The 9410-nt window shown below is 54.3% G+C and overlaps 1 pseudogene; it reads left to right on the plus strand.

Annotated features, from left to right (window-relative positions):
• Window positions 1-1833: 1833 nt before the first annotated feature.
• LOC122914916 lies at window positions 1834-1952 on the plus strand (annotated as a pseudogene).
• Window positions 1953-9410: the final 7458 nt, after the last annotated feature.

A 9410-nucleotide genomic window follows, 5' to 3' on the forward strand; every position in this document is an offset into this window, starting at 1 on the left:
TAGCTTTCATCTCTCTGTTCCTCATAATAGATGTGGGGCTTCTCCCTCACTCATTTTGTGTGTTAAGGGCTATAACGAGCTACCTGGAGTTAGTCAAATGCCGGGTTAAGGTGTCCAATGCTGATGCTCATTAGAGCCGGGCATGGAAAATAAGTGCCTAGTGGGCCATTTTGGTAAGCAGAACTGGTACTGTGGGATGAACCAACCTCGAGACAGAGACTTTAAGGAATATTCCCAAGCAGCTGCCGAAACTTCTTTTGTTTCGGGGAATTCCTTGCCTTCTCTGGCCCGACGTGGACTGCCTGGCCCCTCCCCCTTGCTGGCAGGGAAAGCATGGCATCTGAAGTGGAATGGGCCCAGGTGGAACATGAGGTCTGTTGGCGAAGGGATGGCTGGGCTGATGGTTAACTGTCTGTTTCAAGGGTTTAATGAGTAATTGTTAAAGTGGCTTCCGAAGTCTCTGATAACCTGAAACCGTGAAGGGTTGCTTGAATGACAAATGGAGTTAAATTTGTTGGACATCTAGATCCTAACCAAATGGGATGAAATGCTAGGGCGCTGTTTGCTGGAACTGGGTTTGTACTTTTGAAATCTGCTGGTGAACACATTCTGTGCTTAACTGATTGATAAATTTGCCATCTAAAGAATTCTGTTGTAACAACTCACCATTGGTTTATATTTAGTCTTAAGTAGAGGTTAAGGTATTTCTAAGAGTACAAAATTCTGTTAAGTGTAATTAAGACTGATGGAAATGAGAAAAGCAACTCTGTATGTAAAAAGTAGGAGATATGTAAAAGAGATAAACAGCCCTAAGGCCACTGTCAGAGCTAAATCCATTCGTAAAAGAATGGAAGGGGAGACTGATCACCTCCCATTAGCCAGGGATACCAAAAGGGGAGGATGTCCAACCTGTTTGAATCTGGAAAATGCCTGACTGTGTGAATGTATCTCTATGGCTCCACCGCTTCCACTATGGAGTCTGAATGGACTGCACCCTAAATCTTGCAGGGCTTCATATGGCATAACGGTCATCTACTCCGTGGAGTAGCCCAGTCCAGGGTTTATACAGACAGACCTTAAATAAGACGCTCCTAAGTTCCCACGAGGGACACGAGCAGGACAGCATCCAGGGACAGCCCTGCTCCAATGGCAGAGCAGATCACAGCTGTTCTCTCTGGGCTCCTCCACCCAGAATCTGGGAGATGGAACAGGGGAAATTCTGTGCAATGAATTTGGACTCTGCTTAGCACCTCTGTGTTGGCTCTCAGCCCTAGAAAAACGAGAGCCTGAGGGTCCACTTTGAGTCTAGGAAGCCATCTTCCAAGAGGAAGAAAACTCTCTGAAACTCCGTGAGCTGCTCGTCCCTCTTCTCTGATGTCTGGACTCAATGGGTCGCACAAGGGCCTATGGGAGGAGCTCGGGAGTCAAGGCTTCAAATCTTGGCCATCGGAGGCTGCCAGGGACCTGACCCGATTGATACACGTGCAGCTGCTGGCACGTTTCTGAATATGCTGGCTCTCTGCAGCCTCTGCATCTTTGAACAACATGTCCATCTGTCTGAAACATCATTCTGTTCCAAGCACTTAGAAACCCTCCACTACCTCCTCCTTTGTACAGAATGGGTATGACCACAAGGCATCAGTAGCCCAAGAAGGCCAGGGGCCAATGTAACTATGAACGAGAGAGATATGGTAGCTAACCAAGCCTGGACAAATTAATGTAACAGTAGGGTATGAGAAAGTTCAGCTTCCTCCAGCAAGGGGAGGATGGTTCCATGTTATATAGGGTGTCACGTACACTCATCTGAGAATATCGGGTAAGAACCTTATGATTGTCTACGGCCATACCACCCTGAAGGCGCCAGATCTCGTCTGATCTCGGAAGCTAAGAAGGGTCGGGCCTGGTTAGTACTTGGATGGAAGACTGCCAGGGAATACCGGTTGCTTTTGCTTTGATCTCCAAGAGGGAATTTCTTGGGACGGTGGGCTACTGCAGGCTGTGGATGCTACCTTCACGGAGATGGCACAACCTCTCTACGAACTGGCTAAGGGAGGACTCACTATGGTAGAGTGTGGACAGCTGAGGCAGAAGGAGCATTTCGGGAATTACAAAGAGCCTTACTGTGTGCCCCAGCATTGGTCATCCCAGATGTTACCAAGCCCTTCCACTTGTATGTGAAGGCAGGGCTGACTAAAGAAGTTTTGACTCAGACTCTAGGGTATGGTGAAGGCCAGTGGTCTATCTTAGCAAGAAACTAGATCCAGTAGCAGCTGGGTTCCCCCTTTGCTTCTGCATAATTGCTGCCATGGCCCTCCTAGTCAAGGATGCATGCAAATTGACTCTGGGTCAAAATCTCATATTGACCACCACCCACGTTATCAAGGGCCTTCTCCGGACTCCACCAGACCGATGGATGACGAACGCCCGGGTAACGGGGTATCAGGCCCTTCTCCTCAATGAACCAAAAGTGGCCTTCCGACCCCCAGCAGTGCTAAATCCAGCCACACTGCTGCCAGAAGAGCTAGCTGACCACACGACTGTGGGGAGGTCTTAACCCAAGTCACAGGAATAAGGCCGGATCTCAGAGACACTCCCCTCCCGGATGCGGAAATGACTCTGTTCACAGAAGGGAGTAGTTACATGGTCAGTGGAAAAGAGGTATGCGGGGGCTGCAATGGTTTCTCCTGGGCAGAGACTCTGGATGTCAGCCCTGCCACATAGGATCTCGGTGGAAAAGCAAAGCTGATTGCATTCACCAAGGCACTACAGATGGCCGAGGCCACAGGCACTAACTGGAAACTACAGTGTGCCTACTGGCCCCAGAGCTCTGAGCAAGGAGAATGAACCAGACTCTCGAAAAGACCTTGACAAAGTTAATTCTGGAGGCTGGCGGTGGATAGAAAATCTCCTTCATTTTACTCTCAGGGCACGATGTAATAAACAAGGTGACCCCATTTAAAATAATGTTTGGGAGCTCTGTCCTAGGTTACAGGAGGTTGCCCTAGCAGAAATGACTGATCAGTCTATACCCCAGTCACTGCAGGCATTACAGTCTGTCTTAAAAAGAAGGGATCCAAACTGCCTATACTGGAACAGAGACGGTGGAACCACATCCTTACCAACCCGGGGACTTGGTTTGGATACGTCGCTATCAAGTGGGGAATTTGGAGCCTCGTTGGAAGGGACCATTTACTGTTATCCTAACCACCCCCACAGCAGTAAAAGTGGAAGGCATCAGGGCCTGGGTTCATGCGGGTCATGTCAAACGAGCTGAGAGTAAGGATGCCCTCCAGAAATGGGAAATGCAGCCAAAAGACCCTGCTGACCATAGACTGAAACTAAGACTAAAGAAACTGTGAGTGTATTGTTGCTATACTAAAGAAAATTGGGGCGATAAAATGTTAGTCTTATATGTTCAATATAAGGTAGAACCATCTGAAAAGTCAAGGATTTGACTAATCTCCAAAGAAAAGGGGGGAATGTAAGGGTGGGGCAGACTGAGTGGAGTCATCCAATCAGTAGGCCGTATGTATATCCGCTGGGAAGGTTGAAATTCAATTGGCCACCTGTGTAGGGGCGGGGCTCAACCACCCCCATAAAGGTTGCTCTGCCAGGCTGCCAAGGGGGGCTCCTGCAGGAGAGCCGGGGGGCTCCTGCAGGAGAGCCGGGGCTCCTGCAGGAGGGCCGGGGGCTGCTGCAGGAGAGCAGCGGCTGCTACAGGAGGGATGGAGTCCGCGGAGAGCGGTGAAGTCGGCGGAGAGCGGTGGAAGTCCGCGGAAGGCGGTGAAGTCGGCGGAGAGCGGTGGAAGTCGCAGAAGAGCAGGGGAGTCAACGGTGTATACAAGAGCTGTAACAGCTCTTGTAAGAGCTATAACCGCGTTTGGCGGTCCAGCCTGCAGCCTCCGGCGGCGGCCCCGAGCGCCGCCGCCTGCACCCTCCGGCGGCGGCCCCGAGCGCCGCCGCCTGCACCCTCCGGCGGCGGCCCCGAGCGCCGCCGCCTGCACCCTCCGGCGGCGGCCCCGAGCGTCGCCGCCTGCACCCTCCGGCGGCGGCCCCGAGCGCCACCGCCTGCAGCTTCCATCCTCCGGCGGCGGCCCCGAGCGCCGCCGCCTGCAGCCCCCGGCGGCGACCCCGAGCGCCGCCGCCTGCACCCTCCGGCGGCGGCCCCGAGCGCCGCCGCCTGCACCCTCCGGCGGCGGCCCCGAGCGCCGCCGCCTGCACCCTCCGGCGGCGGCCCCGAGCGCCGCCGCCTGCACCCTCCGGCGGCGGCCCCGAGCGCCGCCGCCTGCACCCTCCGGCGGCGGCCCCGAGCGCCGCCGCCTGCACCCTCCGGCGGCGGCCCCGAGCACCGCCACCTGCAGCTTCCAGCCTCCGGCCTCGAGCGCCGCCACCTGCAGCTTCCAGCCTCCGGCCTCGAGCGCCGCCACCTGCAGCTTCCAGCCTCCGGCGGCGGCCCCGAGCACCGTCGCCTGCAGCTTCCAGCCTCCGGCCTCGAGCGCCGCCGCCTGCAGCTTCCAGCCTCCGGCGGCGGCCCCGAGCACCGTCGCCTGCAGCTTCTAGCCTCCGGCGGCGGCCCCGAGCCATCGCCTGCAGCCTGCAGCCTCCGGCGGCCCAGCAGTCCAGTCGTCTGTGGTCCAGTTGTCAGCGGTCCCTCGACGCCTGCGGTCCTGAGACATCTGCGGTCCAGTTGTCAGCGGTCCCTCGACGCCTGCGGTCCTGAGACATCTGCGGTCCAGTTGTCAGCGGTCCCTCGACGCCTGCGGTCCTGAGACATCTGCGGTCCAGTTGTCAGCGGTCCCTCGACGCCTGCGGTCCTGAGACATCTGCGGTCCAGTTGTCAGCGGGCCCTCGACGCCTGCGGTCCTGAGACATCTGCGGTCCAGTTGTCAGCGGTCCCTCGACGCCTGCGGTCCTGAGACATCTGCGGTCCAGTTGTCAGCGGTCCCTCGACGCCTGCGGTCCTGAGACATCTGCGGTCCAGTTGTCAGCGGTCCCTCGACGCCTGCGGTCCTGAGACATCTGCGGTCCAGTTGTCAGCGGTCCCTCGACGCCTGCGGTCCTGAGACATCTGCGGTCCAGTTGTCAGCGGTCCCTCGACGCCTGCGGTCCTGAGACCTCTGCGGTCCAGTTGTCAGCGGTCCCTCGACGCCTGCGGTCCTGAGACCTCTGCGGTCCAGTTGTCAGCGGTCCCTCGACGCCTGCGGTCCTGAGACATCTGCGGTCCAGTTGTCAGCGGTCCCTCGACGCCTGCGGTCCTGAGACATCTGCGGTCCAGTTGTCAGCGGTCCCTCGACGCCTGCGGTCCTGAGACCTCTGCGGTCCAGTTGTCAGCGGTCCCTCGACGCCTGCGGTCCTGAGACATCTGCGGTCCAGTTGTCAGCGGTCCCTCGACGCCTGCGGTCCTGAGACATCTGCGGTCCAGTTGTCAGCGGTCCCTCGACGCCTGCGGTCCTGAGACATCTGCGGTCCAGTTGTCAGCGGTCCCTCGACGCCTGCGGTCCTGAGACCTCTGCGGTCCAGTTGTCAGCGGTCCCTCGACGCCTGCGGTCCTGAGACATCTGCGGTCCAGTTGTCAGCGGTCCCTCGACGCCTGCGGTCCTGAGACATCTGCGGTCCAGTTGTCAGCGGTCCCTCGACGCCTGCGGTCCTGAGACATCTGCGGTCCAGTTGTCAGCGGTCCCTCGACGCCTGCGGTCCTGAGACCTCTGCGGTCCAGTTGTCAGCGGTCCCTCGACGCCTGCGGTCCTGAGACATCTGCGGTCCAGTTGTCAGCGGTCCCTCGACGCCTGCGGTGCCAGCGGCCCTGCCCCGCACTCCAGGACCCTCAGCAGTGACACAGTGAGAAACGACCTAGATGTCAGCAACCTCATTGGGAGTAGGCTCGCCGGGGTCAAAGTTGTCATCTTTTATAAAAGAAAGCCCTGACCGGTCAGTGCGATTCATGATGCTTGGCGCGAAATAAAGCTTTGCTTGACCTTCGCTTTGTATCAGTCTCGTTCCTTTGATCACGGACCCTAACACCAAGTACATCATTTCTACCTATCCTTGGTATTCAGGCAACTTTCCCTAGACCTTTGCTGAAATCCCTGCCAATGGGGGATCCTGAAGCAAAATAGAGAACTCCTCTTTCCTCATGGAAAGAAATTTGGCTGTTGGGATGGGTGTCCAACCCTCAAAAGGGGAGCCAGTTACAAGACCAATGAGACCACACCCTGTCCTGTGGACCGACCTGGGCACAAACAATCATTGTGACACTCAGCTTGAGCATGATTTCAAACAATCCCTCTCAGTTGCACCACAATGATCTCACATTGCAGGGCTTTTACAAACCTAGCCCCATATCCTAACCCTTAGTGGGATGTCCCAGACGACCAGAACCAGAGCCTGTCTCTGGAATTCCTGTTTGGGGGCTCCCCTAAGGTGGAAAACAGCATTCTTCCCTTTCCCGAAAAAGTCATGAAATTATGGAGAGCCACCAGAAACCATAGAGAGGAAATGACTCCCATGGACCCATGAGAACACACCTGCATTCTGAGGCCATCCTGGACAAACAATCCAGAGAGAAAAGCCTCTGCTACCGCCTTCCAGTCACCCTACTTACAATTCCAGACGAGCTGCCCTGCAGGTCCATGCATTGGGCCTGCGATCACCTCGCCATTCACCCTAATCCGAATTTGCATTTGCATTTGAAGACTTCTCTATCTAAACCTTGGCCCACATGCCCTCCAGGATGGGGTCTCTGGATACACACCACAGGACTGTCACTGCCATCCCCAAGGAAACTGTGTCTGTCACAGTTGCCCAAAACTTTTGGATTAGGAGAAACCTGCAAGGCCCCTGACCCTAATATTGGCGGCTGCTCTGAACACAAATGCGCAGTCTGAAACACCTAATCACCACATCCAGACAGACATCCAATTCAATAGACCTGTGTCAGAATAGTGAACCTAACATGCCCCCCAGGACGTTCTTTGAATCCTAGATTCGATTTTCAGACATCTGTCCTCAGACGCCTGTTCTGGAATGCGAACTTATGATACATCATGTGGTCCCTGAGCCACACAACAGAACATGACCTGTCCCCAGAAGGAAACTTTGCCCTTCCATCTGTGCCAAAGCCCAGGGAAGTAGAATCCTGCACAGAACCTTAGCTACCAGCACATTCTAAGATCTCTCTGCTAACATACCTGTATTGTAGCACATCTGCAAGAGATTCCATGTCAACTCAAAGACTAGGTACTTCACTCCAGAGACAGTAGTACAAACATGCCATGTTCCTCAGCTGCAATGGTCAATAGAGTTGAGCTTTCCAGGCATCCATGCGGTAGAGTTCTACTACCCAAACTTTACACGTGGCAGACCCTGGAGCAAGTAAACCAGACTCCACCTGTCCAGTAGAACGAAACTTTGCTGTTTGGAGCAGCTCATAAGACGCAACGTGAAAAGCCCTCCATGGCCTCTTGACGCCACCCCTCCATTTGTCAGTCATCAAAGACACAAACTCCAGTGTGAGCAATTATCTGACATCTGCCCTTACTCAGGTGCTGGATATCTCGAACAAGCCGCTGCACATAGAAACTGCCTTCCGCTTGGCACTGAAATGACCGTACCTTGTGTTTACAATTCCATCCTCACCCAACTCGTCTCCAAGCCCTCTTGATGCAGAAATCTGGATCCACAACACAGCATTCTTTATTCCCTATAGAAAGAAGTGCCTGGTAGTTCTGGCCAGAAATCCCACATGAGGATCAATCTGCTCGGCCCTTGAGGGAACCCTGATTTATAGGTTGCCCTGGCCACTAGTGCTGTGTCTGACTGAGCCGAAGCCCCGACCTAGTGTCAGTCACCAGAGAGTGGGCCCCACGTCTAGCATTTGGGATTTCCATGGCCCCAGTATGTCAGGTCTACCCATCCTTGGTATTCAGGCACCTGTCCCCAGATCTTTGCCGGAATCCCTGACAATTGGAGAACTCCTCTTTCCCCATGGCAATAAACCTGGCAGTTAGGATCGGTGTCCTACCCTCAAAGGGGGAACCAGGGTCAAGACCAATGAGACCACGCCCACTCCTGAGGGCCGCCCTGAGCACAAACAGGCATTGTGACCCTCAGCCTGAGGATGCTTTTAAAAAATCCCTCTCAGTTGCACCACCATAATCCCGCATTGCAGGCCTGGTACGACTCAAGGCCCAAATCCTAACCCTTGGTAGAATGTCCCAGACTCCCAGAACTAGAGCCCATCTCTGGAATCCCTGTTTTCGGGCACTCCTAAGATGGAAAAGAGCAATATTCCCTTCCCCGAAAACGCAACGAATCTATGGAGGGCCAGCAGGATCCTTACAGAGGAAAAATCTCCCATGGACCCATGAGACCACACCTGCATTCTGAGGCCATTCTGGATACACAATCTAGAAGGAAAAGCCTCTGCTACTGCCTTCCAGTCACCCTAATTAAAGTTCATGACGAGCTGCCCTCCAGGTCTACGCATTGGACCTGCAGTCACATCGCCACAAAGTTGCTAAACCGTATTTGTGTTTCCAGACTTCTCTCCCAAAACCATGGCTCACATGCCCACCAGAATGGGATCTCTGGAGCCACAACAACGAAATCTGGCTGCCATCCCCAAGGACACTGTGCATAACAGAGTTGCTCAAACCTTCCAGATTAGGAGAAACCTGTAAAGCCCCTGAGCCCACCCCAATGTTGCCAGCCACTCTGGATGCAAATGTGTAGTCTGAAACACCCTGATCACCTACATCCAGGGAGATAGCCACGTCAATGATGGTGAGTTAGAAGATTGAACCTGAAATTCCCCTAGGCTCTCAATGGAACCCCATTAGGTTTTAAGTCAACTGTCCTCAGGGACCTGTTCTGGAATACCAATTTATGACACATCATGTGGTCCCTGAGCTACATGACAGAACGTCTCCTGTCCCCAAAAGGATACCGTGTTCTTTGACCTGTGCCAAACCCTCAGGCTAGGAGATTCCTGAATGCCACCTTAGCAACCAGCACATTCTAAGATCTCCATGGTAACAAGCCAACATTGTGGCCCATCTGCAGGAGATTCCATATCACTCAAGGACTTGGACATCTCCTCAGAGCCACCAGATCGAACCTGCCAGTTCCTCAGCTGCAATGGTCAATGGATGTACTTTCCAGGCATCCATGCCAGAGAGCTCTGCTTCACAAACTTTCCACATGGGGAAAACTAGAGCAAACAAACAGGACTTAACCTGCCCAGTAGAAGGAAACCTTACTTTTTGGAGCAGCTCACAGCCCTCAGCGTGTGAACTCGTCCATGTCCTCTTGACGCCACCCCTCCATAGGTCGTTCATCATAGACACAGACTCCAGTGTGAGCAACCACCTGACATGCATGCTTATTCCAGTCCTGGATGTCTCGAATAAACT

The sequence above is a fragment of the Neovison vison genome, chromosome 7 (genome assembly GCF_020171115.1).
Source record: "Neovison vison isolate M4711 chromosome 7, ASM_NN_V1, whole genome shotgun sequence".
NCBI classification, from domain to species: Eukaryota; Metazoa; Chordata; class Mammalia; order Carnivora; family Mustelidae; genus Neogale; species Neogale vison.